Genomic DNA, 9,576 nt, shown 5'->3' with positions numbered 1-9,576 from the left:
TCAAGAGTTTTCTCCAACACCACAGTTCAAAAGCATCAATTCTTCGGCGCTCAGCCTTCTTCACAGTCCAACTCTCACAACCATACATGACCACAGGAAAAACCATAGCCTTGACTAGACGAACCTTTGTTGGCAAAGTAATGTCTCTGCTTTTGAATATGCTATCTAGGTTGGTCATAACTTTCCTTCCAAGGAGTAAGCGTCTTTTAATTTCATGGCTGCAGTCACCATCTGTAGTGATTTTGGAGCCCGGAAAAATAAAGTTTGACACTGTTTCCACTGTCTCCCCATCTATTTCCCATGAAGTGGTGGGACCAGATGCCATGATCTTCGTTTTCTGAATGTTGAGCTTTAAGCCAACTTTTTAACTCTCCACTTTCACTTTCATCAAGAGGCTTTTTAGTTCCTCTTCACTTTCTGCCATAAGGGTGGTGTCATCTGCATATCTGAGGTTATTGATATTGATAACCTCAATATCAATATTGATTGATATCAATCAATATCAATCAATATTGATATTGATTCCAGTTTGTGTTTCTTCCAGTCCAGCGTTTCTCATGATGTACTCTGCATATAAGTTAAATAAACAGGGTGACAATATACAGCCTTGACGAACTCCTTTTCCTATTTGGAACCAATCTGTTGTTCCATGTCCAGTTCTAATTGTTGCTTCCTGACCTGCATACAGACTTCTCAAGAGGCAGATCAGGTGGTCTGGTATTCCCATCTCTTTCACAATTTTCCACAGTTTATTGTGATCCACACAGTTAAAGGCTTTGGCATAGTCAATAAAGCAGAAATAGATGTTTTTCTGGAACTCTCTTGCTTTTTCTATGATCCAGCCGTTGTTGGCAATTTGGTCTCTGGTTCCTCTGCCTTTTCTAAAACCAGCTTGAACATCAGGAAGTTCACGGTTCACATATTGCTGAAGCCTGGCTTGGAGAATTTTGAGCATTACTTTCCTAGCATGTGAGATGAGTGCAATTGTGCAGTAGTTTGAGCATTCTTTGGCATTGCCTTTCTTTGGGATTGGAATGAAAACTGACCTTTTCCAGTCCTGTGGCCATTGCTGAGTTTTCCAAATTTGCTGGCATATTGAGTGCAGCACTTTCACAGCATCATCTTTCAGGATTTGAAATAGCTCAACTGGAATTCCATCACCTCCACTAGCTTTGTTCATAGGGATGCTTTCTTAGGCCCACTTGACTTCACATTCCAGGATGTCTGCTTGCCTCAAACTCATGTCCATTGAGTTGGTGATGCCATCTAACCTAATCCTCTGCTGCCCTCTTCACCTTTTGCCTTCTATCTTTCCCAGTATCAGGGTCTTTTCCAATGAGTCGGCGCTTAGCATCAGCTGGCCAAAATATTGGAGCTTCAGCTTTAGCATCAGTCCTTCCAATGAATATTCAGGATTGATTTCCACTTGGAGAAGGAAATGGCAACCCACTCCAGTATTCTTGCCTGAAGAATCCCATGGACAGTGGGGCCTGGCGGGCTACAGTCCATAGCGTCGCAAAGAGTTGGACACGACTAAGCATGCAAGAGCACATTCTGGATAGGATGTAGCAAATACATAATTATGTGCAGGACTCTCTCAAGGATAGATGGCTTCAAATAATGGATGCCCTCCCAGAAAACCGCCTTCAGGCAATGAGTAACACTATGTAAAGGAGACTACAGCTCCATACTGTTATTTCCCACAAGATAACAGAAAGGCTAGGTGTGGTGAATAAGTTATTTCCCACAAGATAACAGAAAGGCTAGGTGTGGTGAATAAAAGGACTTTATACATACTTACTTCTACATCAGCAGTATGGAGAAATAAAATTAGTTTATTAAAATAAAATAGAGAAAATGAGGACAGTGACACTAGATGCTTTAAAAATAAAATAGCTTTTATTACATAAGGTATGTAAAGTAGTCAAATTCAAAGGAACAGAAGGAAGAATATTGGTTGCCAGAGGTTGGAGGGGAGGGGAAATGGGGAATTGTTGTTTGCTGTGTGTAGAGTTACAGTTTTGTAAGATGAAAATGTTCTGGAGATTGGTTGAAAACACTGAATATACTTAAAACTAACTGTACAGTTAAAAATGATAACTGAAGTGATAACTGAAGTCACTCAGTTGTATCTGACTCTTTGCGACCCCGTAGACTGTAGCCCACCAGGCTCCTCCGTCCATGGGATTCTCCAGGCAAGAATACTGGAGTGGGTTGCCATTTCCTTCTCCAGTGGAATCTTCCAGACCCAGGGATCGAACCCAGGTCTCCCACATTGCAGGCAGACACTTTAACCTCTAAGCCACCAGGGAAGTTTTAGAATGGCTATAGACTTTGAGGCATAAAGCTTTCTTGCATGTCCAAAACTAAAATTATCTTTTATAACAGAATCTTCAAACTCTGTAACCCTATGAACAGTAGCCCGCCAGGCTCCTCTGTCCATTTCCTCTGTCCAGGAAAGAATAATGGAGTGGGTTGCCATGCCATCCCCAAGGGAATCTTCCCAACCCAGAATTGAAACTGCATCTCCTGTGACTCTTGCACTGCAGGCAGATTCTTTACCACTGAGCCATTGGGGAAGCCCCATTCAGAGGTGAGCCACCAAGTTTTCAAACTTTTTTTTTTTTTTGCTACAAATAAGTTATAAAGTCTTCAAATAAACTATATCCATGTTAATCAAAGTGGGCTGTTATGATGCAATAACAACCTTCCAATCTTCATGGCTTTTAACTCAAAAGTTTTTCTCCCTCAAGTAACATCCACTGTGAGTTGAGGTGGACACTTCATATACTCTTTATATGATCCCCTAGAAGTCCAACCAGCTTTGAAATTTTGGCCTAACCCACTCAAGACAAGAGGAAGATAGAGACCACAGATGGAGTCTTGTCTATTGTAAGGGGCCTGAGCATGCCCAGTAGGGTTAGAACATCAGACATTGATAGAGACTAGAAATGTCCTCCACAGTATCCAGCAGCAGGATTTTGTCCAGATGAAATGAAATGAAATCACAGGCTTTAAGAGTTCCAGAGTAGAATAAAGATGGCACCAATGAAATGTGTAGGAATATTGCCAAGTGTATATAGGAGGCACTATTAAGACAAGAAATAATTCTTTTCAAACAGTGATACAGTGCTGAAGGGCAGTGGCTGATGGTTGTGACTGTTACAGATTCCATGAGACATGGTGAAGATACTGTTTGGCATAATCATAGCTGCTTTGTTATGTTTTTTGAAGACTCCCAATCCCTTCAAGTATGCTATCAAAATTCTAAAGTGTGTCATGAATATCAAAAAGTGAAGTCTAACATCTATGAATACTCTCCTATTCTCTTACAAAAGATCTTGTAACATCCCTTATTTTGCTGGGGCAGATGGTGACTGCAGCCATGAAATTAAAAGATGCTTGCTCCTTGGAAGAAAAGCTATGACCAACCTAGACAGTATTAAAAAGCAGAGACAAAAAATAAAAATAAAAAGCAGAGACATTACTTTGCTGGTAAAGGTCCATCTAGTCAAAGCAAAGATTTTTCCAGTAGTCATGTATGGATGTGAGAGTTGGACCATAAAGAAAGCTGAGCAGAATTGATGCTTTTGAACTGTGGTGTTGGAGAAGACTCTTGAAAGTCCTTTGGACTGCAAGGAGGTCCAACCAGTCCATCCTAAAGAAGATCAGTCCTGAATATTCATTGGAAGGACTGATACTGAAGCTGAAACTCCAACACTTTGGCCACCTGATGTGAAGAGTTGACTCATTGGAAAATATCCTGATGCTGGGAAAGATTGAAGGTGGGAGGAGAAGGGGACGACAGAGGATGAGATGGTCGGATGGCATCACGGACTCAGTGGACATGGGTTTGAGCAAGCTCCAGGAGTTGGTGATGGACAGGGAAGCCTGGTGTGCTGCAGTCCATGGGGTTGCAAAGAGTCAGACACAACTGAGCGACTAAACTGACTGACTGGAACAGAGCACCACTGAAGAAAATTGAACTTTCTTGTCTTTTTGGTGGAAAGAGATAGAATTAGCAATTATCAGAAGTCCATCAGCAGATGAATGGATAAGAAAGCTGTGGTACATATACACAATGGAGTATTACTCAGCCATTAAAAAGAATACATTTGAATCAGTTCTAATGAGGTGGATGAAACTGGAGCCCATTATACAGAGTGAAGTAAGCCAGAAAGAAAAACACCAATACAGTATACTAATGCATATATATGGAATTTAGAAAGATGATAACAATAAACCTGTATGCGAGACAGCAAAAGAGACAGATGTATAGAATAGTCTTTTGGACTCTGTGGGAGAGGGCAAGGGTGGAATGATTTGGGAGAATGGCATTGAAACATATATATTATCATATGTGAAACAAATCACCAGTCCACGTTCAATGCATGATACAGGATGCTCTGGGCTGGTGCACTGGGATGACCCAGAGGGATGAGATGGGGAGGGAGGTGGGAGGGGGGTTCAAGATGGGGAACACATGTACACCCATGGCAGATTCATGTCAATGTATGGCAAAACCAATACAATATTGTAAAGTAATTAGCCTCCAATTAAAAAAAAAAAAAAAGAATTAGCAATTATCTGGAGAGCTAAGAACCAGGTAGTTGTCACCATAGGGATTTGCTCCAGCCTGCTTTGTAATGCAGTATCACCATTACCATCTTATACATGTTGTTATCATGAAAGACATTAATATCTGAGAGATTCAGAATCATGTAAAGGTCTCTGTAAAGGTCTCTGGGCAGTGCCTTTGTCAGTTCAGTTTCATCTTCTGTAGCTTAGAACCATGTTGCTCTGAAAAAAACTCTAGGAAGTCTCGACAACTCTCCTGAATGTAAGCGAGCAGAATAGTCTAAGATTCCAGAAGTTTTATTCTAGTAGAACTGAATTATTTGCTCACTGAGAAATAAAACTCAGTTTTCACTACAGCCTTTCTGATTCTTACCAGACTGAAGATGTCAGTTGGACTCTCCTAGGTCTCCTGAAAGTGACAGGAACTTCTTTTGCAAAGCCATCAAGAGCTCTGTTAGTAAGGTTTGACTTCCTTCTAATTCAGAAGAAACACTGGGTTTGAACTCAAAACTTTTCAGTGGCTTTACTGCTCTAATAGCAAAATTCAAGTTTTCTTATTTGTCTATTTCAAGCTGCTGCCATGACAGTTTTGAGTTAAGGAAGATACTAGTTCAGATAGATTTGATTCTGTCTTCTTTTTGATCATGTTCTAGGTACTGTGAAATGAAAGAAGTATTAATGTATTAATGCAATACTGAAGTTTATGGTTAGACTTTCTCCATACATCTTCAAAGGTATATTCCAGGTTTTACCTCATTTGATTTCTTTTTCAAAATTATCTGGAAAGTGAGGCAAAAAATAATTATATCCTCACACTGAATCAATCTTCTTGTACATGTTTGCATGTAGTGTTTCAATTTATGTAAAAGGTTGAAAAAACACAAAATCAAAGTTATCCCAGAATCTCTCATTTTTAAATTATTTCAGTGCATAGCAAGATTTATGTGTTAACAGAAAGAAAGCAACAGCAAGCCCGTGAGGTTATCTTTTGTCACACTGGCACTAGTTTGGCTTCTTTCTGCTATTCTTATACCAAGGAGGCAATAAACCCCCTTGAGAGTCATAGAGCTGCCTGCGGAGCCCTGACAGGGCATAGAAGCCTTTATGCCAAAATACAATGCACAAAGGGATCATAAACACATTTGAAAAGGAAGATGACCTCTTTGTCACAAGGAATTAGGCTTTACTGCAAGCTGCTACCATGGAAACCAGCCCCCAGCTTTCTCTGCTTATTTTGAAGTTTCCTGTTCCCCATATAACATGGACTTCAGCACTTTTACTTAATTGTTTCTAGATCAAATAAAATTGGTGAAAGGTTTTGGTTCTTTGCTTCATGGTTTAATGTCTCCAAGTATGCCTGCAGGTCCTGAAGAAAAAAGAGAAAGTAGTGATGGAATCATTAGAAAGGCAGGAAAAGTGAAGAAAATTGCTGGTGTCAGGGTCTGTTCTACAATTCAACAAGATCAGAGAAGAGATACACTTGTTATTAAATCTTTCAAAGACCAGCTACAGTCCAACAGTGTCTCTTAGAGATGTGTCCTTTGAAATAATTTTAGCTTTTTGCCTCTCGATTTCTTACATCTCTGGAATTCAGTATACCCTATAGTGTCTACAGAGCGGCTCTCAAAGTCCAAACAAAATTACAAGTATACTGCCGCTGGGGAAAAATCTTGAATCTTTTATTTTATATGATACAAAGAAAACCGATTGTTTATACGGCTACAGCCTTGAAAAGTATAAAGAAGAGAATTTATAATGAGCTAAGCAACCGTTGAGGCTCTGCGTCCAAAAGCTGGTGAGACACTTGAAAAATGGCCCGGGGTCCAGCTCGGAGGATGCGGGGACTCGGAAGACGCACAGGTAGTGGGATCCGGTGGCGCAGGTGCTTCGGGGATCCTTCTTCCCCTCGGGAGTCTCCCCACTCCCGCCCTCCCGAAATCCTGGACTCAGGGCGGGGGAGGCTGTGCGTTTCTGCCACAGGTGAGACCTACCCAGCCTGGAGATCAGAGCTGGCACCTGTCCAGTTGCTGGGGCAGCCCCGGCTTCTAACGTAGTGTTTCTAGTCAATAATCCGAGCTGACTTTTCCCCATTTGTGCTTGAGGGGCTGGAGAAGCTGGCGCAAGCGAACGCAAACAGGAACACTCGCATCGCCTCCCCTCCTCCCGCGACCCTGGCAGAGAGAGAGAGAGACAGAGAAGTCATTTATTGTAGCGCACACACACCATCAGGACTCTTTCCCAACTCCATCTTCCGACTCCCGCCACCTTGCAGGGAAATCGCAGCTCCGGCCACACTGGCTTTCTCGATCTGCTTTCCGGATGAGTGAATTTCTTTGCTCCTCTCGCCTGTCGGGAACCATCTGAAACTGCCCCCAAGTTGCGTTCCCAGGGACCCTCCCCACTCCGTTTCCACTCGAGAACCAAAGAGCAGCTCACTTCGGCATCCTGCAGAAGACAAACCCCATCCATTCATTCATCTGTGGGTGAACAAGAAGGAAAAGAAGAAACAGAGGTGGGCCGCCAGGCGAAGCGAGCGCGAGAGTACAGTGCTGGGTAAACCAAACTGGGGAAAGAAAAACGGGTGAGGGGCGAGGAGGACCGCTCTAGCGGACCTCGCCCCTCCTCGGCCCGGGGTGGACCCCTGCGGGTGCCCACGGCGAGCCACGTGGAGAAGCCCCAAGGGAGAGGCAACCCCCACCCCCACCCCAGGGATTTGGAAAAGAAACTGCTGGGAACAATGAACCCTGAAGGACAGAGGGAGGTGGAGGGGGGGTGAGAACCCTCGTCCTTCCCCCTTGCCCCCCTCCTTTTGGACATTCCTTAGGTTTAATCATTAAAGTGGATCCTTTTTAAAAAGGAGGCAGCAGCTGAACAGTGCCGTTACTGACAGTCTGCCACACACTGTCAGTGAAGTAAAAGATCTGGACCGAGCTTGGTTGCCTCGCTACCAATAGCAGACTTGGGGAGACCAAGCCTCCGATTTCTGGCCACATCAAAGCAGTGATTATGCAAATACCCATTTTTTTTTTTTTTTAAGAATAAAATGGAGGGGGAATTATTTATCAAACAATGAACCCCCTGCCAGGGCGGGAAACAATAGATCAGACTAGATAGCCCTTCTAGCCCCAGGCTGGGGGAGAGGGAAGGGGGGGATGCTGGCGCCCTCACGTTTTATTGGTCTAACCTAATTTCACTAATTCTCTTTTCACACATTTTCTTTGGCGGATTCGGAGGCCAGGACTTTCACGCTCCCGGGAGCGCCCTGCATTGGAGCGATTCAAGGGCTGCCTGCTTTATTTAATTAATACATTCAAAGCTCGCCTGGGCCCGGAGAGCCTGAGGGTGGGGAAAGACCGAGGCCGGGCGTGAGGAAGAGGCGCTTTTAACGGGTTCCAGGTGTCGATGCCCAGAAGTCACAACAGGCCCAAGGCTGTGCGATGCAGGGGGCGCATGCGGTGGGCGGCAGCGAACCGCAACTTCCAGTCTCTCCAGCAGACCCGACCTTGGCGCAGCCGGGAGCCCAGCCGACCCAGACCGGAGGGCGGGCGCGGCAGAAGCGGGCCTTGGGCCTAGATATCCTCTGCGGGTAACGGGACCCTTGCTCCTTCCCGGCCAAGGCCGCCCGGGGCCTTCCGACGCCCTCACCTCCACTGGGCCCTCGGGGCTCTCTTCCCGAAAGGGCGCCCACCCGGCTCCTGCCCAGGGGCGCCCGGGTACTCCTCTGGTTCCCGCTTCGCCTGGCAGCCCTCTGTTTCTTCTTTTCCTCCTTGTTCGCCCACAGATGAATGTATTTTAAATCTGGTGAAGGAAAATCAACCTTAAGTCCTGGGCACTTCAGAACAAGTAAATACAATCAATGCCTGAAGCCTGACGGCGCCAAAGCGACGATCCACCCGGGGCAGGACCAACCCTCACCCTTCTCCGCGCTTAGGTAAACGCGCCGCCGCCGCGCGCCGCTGGCGCTGGGAAGATCTGGCAACTGTAGCGGTGTGGGACTGTCATCAGAACATTTCCATGGTCTTGCTTGAAGCGGCTCTCGGCAGAGGGCTCCAGAAATAGAATGGCTTGGCTTAGCTTGCCCAGGAACCTACTTGGTGCAGACAAACCAAGCTGGTCACAGGGCAGGCACAATGAGGGAGGAAGGAATGGATTAAATCGAGGAGCGACTATATTCCCTTCTGCTGAAGCTGAGACCTGTAATTCTCATTCTTACAGGGGAGGGAAGAGGACGACTGGGCCTCAACCCACAGGCTGTGGAGCTTGCGGTGGGTTGGCAAGGAAAACTCCTAGTGCGAAGTGAGGCAGAAAGAACGTTCTTAATCGCTACAAGTGATTAGACGCCATAAAGAATAATTGCACCTATTTAGTGTAAAATAGGGCTTCCCTGGTGGCTCAGTGGTAAAGAATCTGCCTACAATGCAGGAGACCCAGGTTCGATCCCTGGGTTGGGAAGATCCACTGGAGAAGGGAATGGCAACCCACTCCAGCACTCTTCCCTGGAGAATCGCATAGATGGAGGAGCCTGGTGGGGTACAGTCCATGGGGTCGCACAGAGTCGGACACAACTGAAGCGACCAAGTAACAGCAGCAGTGTGAAGTAAGGTGTGTTGTAGATAGAGAAGGAAAAGCCTGAGTGTAGATCACAGGTGGTAGACGAAATTCCTACCATATATTAGGTGCTTCTGATGTGTAAGAGGACCTGCAAACTCTGGCTGAACGAGACTCTGGCCCTGGAGTAGCTGTGCAGAGGTGACTGCTAGATTCAACTGGGTCACAGGTTAAGTCATTAGCTGTATTACCATTCATCAAAACTATGACTATTGAACCCTCTCTCGATCCATGCCTCTCCGAATAAGCCATTAGGGTCACCACCTAGTTATAGGATTCCCATCCCCGCTTCCCCCTCCAGTTGGGTTTTCCTGAGTACCTGCACCTGAAGAGTTGCCTCCCCAGACCTGTCAGGAACCTGTTTCTTGGCATGTTTCCAAAAGAGGTCTG

The 9,576-nt window shown here is 45.2% G+C and overlaps 1 non-coding gene across 1 annotated transcript; it reads left to right on the top strand.

Annotated features, from left to right (window-relative positions):
* Nucleotides 1–8,959: 8,959 nt before the first annotated feature.
* Nucleotides 8,960–9,030, top strand: TRNAC-ACA (transfer RNA cysteine (anticodon ACA)). The gene has a single exon. It is a non-coding gene; the product is annotated as a tRNA-Cys (tRNA).
* Nucleotides 9,031–9,576: the final 546 nt, after the last annotated feature.

Source organism: Bos javanicus, chromosome 6 (assembly GCF_032452875.1).
Source record: "Bos javanicus breed banteng chromosome 6, ARS-OSU_banteng_1.0, whole genome shotgun sequence".
Taxonomy (NCBI): domain Eukaryota; kingdom Metazoa; phylum Chordata; class Mammalia; order Artiodactyla; family Bovidae; genus Bos; species Bos javanicus.
Note: the sequence above shows the minus strand (reverse complement) of the source record. Positions and strands in the feature narration are given on the sequence as shown.